Here is a 10,276-nt window from a genome sequence, read left to right on the forward strand (position 1 = left end):
GATAGCTGCACATTTGAGACCAGACTGGGCTACAGAGGGAGGTTCTGTCTCCAAAAAACAGAAAGGAAAAAGAAAGAACGTCAGAGGGCTGCGGTCTAGCACTCAACCCATTGACCACAGTGCATTGCACCTGGGAAAGCAGGGCAGTGCGTGAGGAAATCTGTTGTCTCTTAGCATCTTCTCTGTACAACTAAGAATTCTTATATCCAAACAATCATTATCTTTTAAAGAACGCTGAAGAATGATAAGAACCATGTTTAAAGCAAATGTCAGCTACCAAACATCAAATTCCCTGGGGGTGGACCCACTGTGGCCCACGGCTTAGCATATCCCATAGGCAGGGGAACGGTTATTCTCCCTCACCTCTGCTCTGAGCTCCCGTTGGCTTTCTGTCTCACTGACGTTTGTGTTTGTGTGTATTATAGGAGCCGCCCTGATGAAGCTTGTGCTAGAACTGAGATTCTCCAGACCCCTCATTAAGCTGGAAAGCTACCAGGAAGTCATCCATAGTCTCCACGTCACAGTACCCAACGAAGAACAGCCACAAATAAAGGTGGCCTCTCATACAAATTAGCATTAATGTTACAATAAAACAACACACAGGCTGGCACGGCATCCTTCACGAGTTTGCTGAGGCAAGGCCTTACAGCAAATCCTCAACATAACTGATGAGCTAAAGCGTTTAGCTATCCAGCGAGATCAGCGCCTGCATAGCTATGCTACAAGGAGCTAAACTTTATAATGAAATCAGAAGCACTCCCTTCCTCTCCAAGACCACCGCCTAACAAACGTGCCCTTTGTCTCTGAAGCCACCAAGAACAGCATCATCTGAAAGAGTGAGCAAAGATATTCTTTTTTTTTTCCTTTATTTTTCTCTTTATTTTCATGTATATGAGTGCTCTATCTGCATGTACATTGGCATTCCAGAAGAGGGCATCAGATCACATTGTAGATGGTTGTGAGCCACCATGTGGTTGCTGGGAATTGAACTCAGGACCTCTGGAAGTACAGCCAGTGCTCTTAACCACGGAGCCATCTCTCTAGCCACAGAGCAAAAATATTCTTGCAAAATCAGCTGCTGGAATCCACAGACCTAGAGAACCCAGGAGAGGAAGGAGTGCGCACAGCCTTGGTGGGAAGTCTTTTCTGTGACCCCTCATGAGTGACTAGACACAGGAACAATTTAGATGCACACCCGGCACCCAGGTAGCCGCCAGGGATGTTTCCTGCTTATCATTAGGGAGTGGGGAAAACAATTCCAGGTAACCTCACAGACCACCTGGTAAGCAGCTGAATGTCCCCTGGGAGAGGCAGAGGAGGTGAAAGAGGGCGGCTGGTAGGAGTTTTAAATTACAGAGCTCAGTTCTCAAAGTGCAGGCTAGGAGCACTGTGGGCGCAAGGGGCGCTGTAACCCAAACTGGCCCCACGGCGGGTATCTTAATCAGAGTTCTGTTGGTCCATCCATCCATCCATCCATCCATCCATCCATCCATCCATCCATCCATCCATTCCATTCCATTCCATTCCATTTACAGGAAAATACACAAAGCAAGACAAAGTGGAAGGGCTTTGTACTTAGAAACTTTGGCTTGTTTTTGTTGGTGGTGTTGTTTTTCTGTTTCTGCTGTTTTTTGATTTTGAAGGGTCTCAGGCTGCAGCTCAGATTGCACTGTCATGAGGTAGCCCAAACTGACCTTGAACGCAGATCCCACCATGATTGCAGGTGCGCCACCACGCCAAGGCCACACCTGGGGACTTTTGAGAGGACCCTTCTTCCACGTAGAAAGCACACACAGGGTTAAGCTCTTTCAACGGTCGGGTCACTGAACACAGAAAGACTTGAAGAAATGGCTGGATGACATTCCACCAAAATTGCCAGCTTCCCACCTTTATGTTGAATACATTAAATTTAAAACCTCCTTTCCTCCCCGTGCATGCTGCTCTGGGATACAAGCCGAGGTAGGTAAATTATCTCCCGTTTCTCCTGAAGCCTTTCCTAGAGAGTGAAGCTTCTCCTGGCCTGTATCACAGCATCAGCTGACCTAACTGATCCACTCACAGCTTCTTCTCTCCTTCCTCAATAGTCACTCTTTCAACACTTCCTGGATGATGCTTCCTTTTCTCCCAGACCTATGGAGAGTGAAGTGATGTAGGACTCGCCCCTTGAACCGGGACCCGTTCTTTAGCTAAGGTCCTTTTCTGGAACATGCTGTCAAGTAAAGTGATGTAGGACTCGCCCCTTGAACTGGGACCCGTTCTTTAGCTAAGGTCCTTTTCTGGAACATGCTGTCAAGCATTTATTTCAGATCACATTTATTCTTCTTGTTGCTCTAACAAAATACTTGACCAAAGCACTTTAGGGAAGGAAAGGTTTCTTCTGGTTCACAGTTTGAGGGTGTGGTGTGTCGAGGTAGGGATGGCATGTAGCAGGAATGTGAGGCAACTGTCCTTGGGGTCCACAGTCTGGAAGTAGAGAGAGATGCATGCTGGGATTCTGCTCACTTTCTCCTTCGTATCCAGCTGAATCCGGGAGATACTGCCACCCACCTTCAAGGCGGGTCTTCCTCTGGAATGCTCTCCTAGGCAGGCTCAGAGTTGGTCTTCTAGGTGACCCTCAAGCCTGTCACACTGACAATTCACTTGGAGATGACGGTCCCCATCGTGTCCCTCCACTGTAAACAGTGACTCAAACTGCGTGCAGGAGCCTCCCCAGCATGCCTGTTTTCGAGCTCAGTGGGCATCTTATTTGATAAGTGCAAAACTGAACTGCTCTGCTCACAGCACCGTCGCTTACATGGAAGTCCCTATTAGCAAATGTCAACACCAATTCCAGTTGTTAAAGCAGCCACAGAATCGTCTTTAATCTCTGGTTTCTTATAACCGACATTTGCTCCATAGTCACTCAATGGCCATATATCTTTGAAGTTAATCTAATGACTTTTTCTTAAATTGCTATTATTACACAGACACACACACAAAATTTTAAGAAATTAATTACACTCCCTATCTAGGATCTGGAGATTGAACTTGAACTCAGGTTGACAGGCTTGGTGGAAAGCACCTTGAACTTGATGAGCCGTTTCTCCAGCCCCCAATGACTTTCTAGGCTCTCTATTGAATCACTGTGGTAGGAGTTCAATGACTACAGTTTTCTTTTTACTTCCATCCTCATTTTCTATGGAATGTCCATAACGGGAATCAGAGGGCCCCTCTGACTTCTCGCTCTCCTACTGACTGCTGACCTTTGGTTGAAGCTCTAGCCTGAAAGATGATGCAAACAACTTAAAATGGCTGCAACCTAAGCTGTTAGAAACAGGAGCCATTATCAACAAGTTAACAAATCGACTGGGGTCATTAACTCTCAGAGTCAGGCAAAACCAGCCAAATCAGTCAGGTCTAAGGTTCTGTTTGCCATCCTCTTGTTGATGAGAAGGCAGGAGACATGGTCTCGTTCTAGTTAGAACCGCCAGTGTGGGCAGACAAGGCCTCCACTTCTGTTACTTTCCCAGAACTAGGATTTGCAAGTTCTCTTTTTCCCCAGAAAATCTTACAGATTACGAGTGACATTTTCTTCCAAGAAAGTTTGTTTCATCTTCCAGTAGCTTATTAATTACAGAAGTTATGTCTTCGTAAAAGGATGTGTTATTTATAACCTAGTCTTAAAATGAAGTGTCAGAGATAATGTGTTGTTCCCAACTTATTCTGTTGAATTTTGAATCTTTAGGGTGTGAGTTCACGCTTTTCTCACTGAAGTCCATGAAGAATTTTCATCATCCGAACCCGGGCTTCACCATCACCATGGCTGGCTTGGATCGGCCACCATGCCACAGCCTGCTGCAGCGGTTACACTGTCCCAGAGTTTCCCAAAGAGAAACTTAGCTGGGAAAACCAACTTCCCTTCTAAGGAACTATATTTGGAGGGCCAGTTTGCCCTGTCATAAGCATTTCAAAATTTATTTTTAAAATAATTTCTAACTTTAGGGCTGGAGAGATGGCTCACCACTTACAGAGGACATGGGTTTAGTTGCCAGAAGCCACATCTGGCTCACAATCTGACTCCAGTTTCAGGGCATCTGATGCCGTCTTCCAGCAGCTGTGGGCACTGTGGGCACACGGTACCCACTTAGCCATGCAGGCAAAACACCCCCCACACACCCACACAAATTTTTTTTTAAATGCTCAGCTTGATGTTTCAAAACAGAGCATACACTTGAACATTACCATTTAAATAATAAGCAAGTTATATTCAGAAGAAGGTGAATACATGCATGTGTATATGTGCGTGTACATTTCTAGATTGGTTACTCTTCTTTACCTGCAACCGTCTTCTCGTACCTGCCGACATTCCTTTAGTGGCAGTAAGATGGTAATTGAGTCTATAGAAAGCCACATCCTAATGTTTAGGACAAAGTCAATCGGTAATCAACAAGTCAGTGAATTTATTGAGCCTAGTGTCACTCAATAGCCAGAAGGTACTATGATCTGTGAGCATGATCATTGCCGCCATCACTGTCACCATCATCACCATCATCTTCATCATTTATCTCCACTCTGTTCCCTCCAGTGCATTCCCCCACACAATATTCTGTCTTGTGGACTTTTTTTTTCCCCTAAATAACTCTCAAAAACTTCTGTCACCGATCATCCACATTTACCTATAGTCTTAATAAAAATCCCCCTGTGTACAGTATTTTAAAATATTTACTGCTAAACTTACTGCTGATTTTCTTAAATGTCACCCTGCCTCGCTACGTCTCAATCACATGAAGCGTAACAACTGGAGATGGTATGCAGATGTTTGCATTTAAAGCAATCTTAACCTCCTCTCAGCTCCCACCATTTTGTCAAGGCCATCACTTCGCCAGTGACTTTCTTACAGGCGATACAGGAGAATTTTATTCATCACATCATTAAAGTGACTCATGTTCGTACAGTATGATTCCTATGTTCTCTTTTTTCTTTAATTTTCACATTCTTTTACTTTCCTGTATACCTGTGCGTACATGTATGTGTGGGGGCATATGTGAAGGTCAGAAGACAACTGGTGAAGTTTTGTTCCATCCTTCCGCTGGGTGGGCCCCAGGGATCACACTGAGGCCACCTCCGGAGAGCATCCTCACCCGCTGAGCCATCCATCTCACTGGGCCCTTCAGAGCTACTGACAAAATAAAGTTCATATTTGCTATTGTTTGAATGAGTCCCGGAAGCCAAGGTGCCCCTTCATCTTCTGACGGCTGGTCGTAAAGAGACCGTAGGTATTTAAAATCACAGACAAGGGCTGCTGAGATGGCCAAGTGGTTGAGAGCACTTGCTGTCTTACAGAGGACCTGGTTTTGGTTCCCAGCACCCACATGAAGACTCAAAACTATCTGCAACTGTCTCCAACCCCAGGGATTCAGACACCTTCTTCTGGCTTCTGTCTGCACTGGATATGCATATGATATACACACATACACGCCAGCAAAACACCTATACATATGAATGAAAATAAACATTTCTATAAAAGTACAAACCAGTGAAGCTTTCTACTACATCTAAAATCGCAAAGCCACTGAAGTCTTCCAGTGAAGAGAAAACACTGTGCGCAGTGATGCAAAACTATGGTTAAGCCACAGCTTCCTGCATTTGGAAAGGACCTAGATAACTTGCCGTCCGAACTCCCGAGTGTAAATATCTGAGTGCAGAGAAATTCTGAGTTCACCTAGGAAATGCAGCACGCCCTAGCAGTGGCTGTTATACTCTCTTGTTGGTTCGAATACAAATGCATTTGGCTCCTTGGACTCAACTTTCCAAGTATCAGCCCTAGATCCTTGCTCCTGCCCCTGGCAGTTTCGCTTCTGCGTTGTCTTTGAAAAGCTCAGGCATTTATCAGTTAGTGCGGTGCACAAGATACTTGAAAACCACTAATCCAAAGTTTCCTTCCTAGGCTAAAAACATAGGTCTTATTCAGGATGCATTGCAGTCATTAAAAAAAAAAAAAAAAAAGTAGGAAGAAGAGAATCTATAGCATCCTAAATCTGAGATTTCTATTCACAATATGGGAACAAGGACAGCTAGGACACGGTGACCCTGAGCCATGTCACCTCCTTAGCCAGGTTCTGTCCCAACAGTGAGTGAAGAGGGCTCTTGAGAAGGGCTTTTTGCTGGACGTCGCCTTTGCCTTGCTTGTTTCTTCATCTGTCAAATCTGGAATTGCCTGAGATTCGGACAGTACTGTAGCTTCCTGGAGGACTGCACACAGGCAATCCCCACAGCTTGGCGGTTATTTTCCGGGTCATTTGGGTGGTCTGGTGCTTAAAGGCAACTGCTGCTGAGCCTGATGCCTGGAAACCATACAGTGGAAGGAGAGGACTGACCGGATATGCCTCACATATGGCACATGTGCGCAAACACACACACACACACACACACACACACACACACACACACACACACAGGGAGAAAGAGAGAGACAGATTGCTTCCTGTTGCTATAATAAAAATATCTGATATGAGATAATGTGCCAAGAATAAACATTTGTTTCCTGTAGTTCTAGGACCCTGTATGTCCAAGGTCTAGCCTGTGCCAGGTCAGGACTCTGTCAAGTCCTAAGGCAAGGAAAGGCAAGTCCTAGGTAAGGAAAGGCAGTGATGAAAATGGCCCGATCCGGCTTTTATTACAGCTCCTCTTTCGGGATAGCTAATTCACTCCCTCATTGTCTCAGGCCGCTCTCAGTCCATGAATGTGTTGTTCCATTCCGAAAGGTTGGGCTCTCATGATTCAGTCCCCTCCCAAAGGCCTCACTCCCATCATTAACATACGACAGAGGACTAAGTTTCCGACATATGAATTCCAGAGGCACACCCAAACCCAGAAGAGCGACTTAGCTCAAAAATAAATTGCACAGTAGCATATCGAAAAGTGCAGCCCTTTGTGTATTGCAATGCTAAGAGGAAGTGTTCACACCAGGCCTGATAAGAACACACAGCGAGGATGGAAACGTACAGTGTTCGCAATGCCACATTCGCTAAATAAGTTATGACTATCCACGTAGGAGAATATGACGCAAGCATAAAAATTAGGACACAAACAAGTAACTATCATTTAGGAAATATTTCCACATTATATGGAGTGAAAAATCAGATTTATGAGTACACTGAACACTACAACTTTTGTTCCAGAAATAATAGCCACTTGCGTGGTATTCATACATATGGCGAAAAACTGAAAGCTTATGTAATAAAATAATGACAACAGAGGCTATTTGAGACATGGTTCCTGAATGAGCTTTATTTTGATTTGTAGGTTGATCTTATTTCCCTTTTTAAAAACAGTATGTATAGTTTATTATACAACAGAAAGCCAGTTTAGTTTTTATTTTTTTTTTAATATTCACTGTTTCTAAATTTTAATTGTTTTTACGTACTCATGTCCGAGGAGTGAATGAGAGGTCGGTGGCTCCCTGGATGAAGAAGCTATAAACCACTAAGTCCTGTGGTGTGCTTGAAACACTTGACGACGGCCTTGGAAGAAGGGCAAATGGAAACCTATGACGGGAAGCGGTGCCGTGAGATGAGGAGGAAACGCACTAATAGGATGTGAGGAAGCCGACGCTGAGATCCAAACTGAAGGATGAGAACTTAATGTTGATCTTCTGAGCATCGCACATGCTGTCCCCGCTGCCCGGAGCATCTCCCACTGACGAAGTCACCCTCCAGCCTTTAGCTGTAGATATTCTGCGCGGTTTGATTCTGCCCCAGCTGTGTCTATGCAGGCCTGACTTGCTGCACGAGAACACATTACATCATTCAAAACACTGCACAAAACTATACATTTGATCCATTTCTTTATTATTATTATTACTTTTTATTAATTAATTCAATTTACATCTCAGTCACAGGCCCCTCCCTCCTCTCTGCCCAGTCCCTCCCTCCCGTATCCCCTTCCTCTATTCTTTAGAATAGGGGAGCCCCCTACCCAGACACCCCAGCTCTTGTATTCACGTGAGGACTGAGTTCATCTTCCTCCCCTGTGGCCTTGTATGGAAGTCCCACCGGGGGAAGTGGTCAAAACGCAGGCAACACAGTCTGTGTCAGAGATATCCCCATTCCCCTAACCAGTGGGCCAACATGAAGCCTAAGATGCCCTTATCTTGGACTTATCTTCTTGGGGTCTGTGCATTGTGGTATGTCTGTCCTGTACTATAGGACTAAAATCCGCTTATAAGTGAGTACATACCATGTGTGTCTTTCTTTCTCTGGGTTACCTCACTCCGGATGATCTATTCTAGTTCCATCCATTTGCCTGCAAATTTCATGATTTTCTTGTTTTTAATGACTGAGTAGTATTTCACTGTGTAAATGTACCACAGTTTCTTTTTCCGTTCTTCAGCTGAGGGACATCTAGGTTGTTTCCAGTTTCTGCAGGCAGTTTGCTCAGCCTGGACTGTCTGATATTGAGCCACCAATGTTGATAAAGTTCAGAGTCAAGCCAGTCCCTTACCCTTCAATTCCTGATCTGTAAGTTTTTTAGGAATTTGTTGCGTGTGGGTTTTGCTGATAGGAAGAAATAATTGTTTGATGATTTCACATATGGGTGAGTCTTCATATTTTTTTTATTGAACTGTACCCAGTCCTTTTACACGATGAGTAAGAAGTCTACCCAACATCCAGTAATAACCGACTGAGCTTCTTCAAAAACGTTCCCCAAGTTCCACTCCAGGGGAGAAAAGATGCAACTGTCCTGAACATTCCATCACTTCTCAGCAACCTTAGCAACAAAGTGGAAAAGTGTTTCTCTCTCTCTCTCTCTCTCTCTCTCTCTCTCTCTCTCTCTCTCTCTCTCAAGAGAGAGCCGCACTACTCAGTTATAAGCTGTGGAACACTGTTTATTTTGTCTTTCCTCTGGATAGTTAGTTTAAAAGCATTTAAATATGAGTTTCTCCAGCATGGGATTATTCTGTGTTTTCTTTTGAAGAGAGGGAAATAGAATTAGAGGCCTTTCATTCCTGGTAATGGCTTTCCAAGCATTAATAACTGGGCTAAGGAAGAAAGCAACAGACAGACATATGTCAGGATCCACTAGGATGAGTTAAATTGTAAAAATAATAATTCTTGCTTGAATCTCTCTCTACTAAAGGACGGTGAAGAACCAAAGCAAGTATTTGACATCTTTGGCATCTTCATAACCACTTCCCCAGCACGAGTCCCCCTCAGTGATGGCGTAGATATCAGGGAGTGTTGAGTGTCTCACGTGCACAAGCACCTACTGTATTATACCTATTATTGACTGGCCTTTTTGGGGGGCTTCCAGGGTGGTAAATTTTCACTCTGCCCCTGTGAATCTTCTTGCTGTCAGATGGAGAAACTGAGCTGAGACAGATTATGTCACAAATTTTTAGTGAAAAAAAAAATATGGTACCTACTGGGAAAAATTTTGCTATGGAAGGCATAAAGGGGGCACTCAGTCCTGCGTAGTGATTGGCTTTCTTGCCAAGGAAAGTGTGTAAAAGGAAAAAAAAATGGCAAAATGCCCCTCAGTGCGAAATGATGGAGCCTCTTTTTCAAATTGTATTTGTGTGTGTGTGTGTGTGTGTGTGTGTGTGTGTGTGTGTGTGTGTGAGTTGAGTTTGTTCCTGTTACTGTTGGTTCCAGGGCCGGACAAACCCTTTTATCTCCTGATCCTTCTCAGGGACACATGATGACAATTCTTATCTTCCCCACTCAACTGGGTGTTTCCCCAAAGCATCTGAAAAATTGAGGTAATCTAGACAGCAGATGCTACAGCTAGGGTGGAACACAGAGGTAAAACAGGGGTCTAGCAATTGCACAAAGGAAAGGGCCTCTCCAATGATTGGGTTGGGTCCTTGGGCCTCAAATCATGTCACCGAAGAACAGTCTGAGACCTTAGAAGATGTGGGTTTTAACTCAGTGCTTTCGCAGCAAGTGATGGGATGTGCTAATGGAAAGCCATGCCAGCTCTTACAGTCAGTCAATATCTGCCTTGTGTCAGCTTGGGTGGGCAGCTTCCCAGCATTTGGGGAATGCTATGAGACCTGACTCACAGCAACACGGTACAAAATGAGGGGAATGGTGGATGTATCATTCCTTCTCTCCCCTCTTCATTTCTTCATGGTCTTTTACATTCCCAACATCAGTGTCTGATAGTTGCAGTGTCTCTGCAAAATCACTCACACCTCGCAGATTCTTATTATTGACTTTTGAGGGCACTTCACCTTTCTTGGGTACAGAGTGTGTGTGTGTGTGTGTGTGTGTGTGTGTGTGTGTGTGTGTGTGTG

Source organism: Psammomys obesus, unplaced genomic scaffold (genome assembly GCF_907164565.1).
Source record: "Psammomys obesus unplaced genomic scaffold, mPsaObe1.curated_primary_1811, whole genome shotgun sequence".
Classification (NCBI taxonomy): Eukaryota; Metazoa; Chordata; class Mammalia; order Rodentia; family Muridae; genus Psammomys; species Psammomys obesus.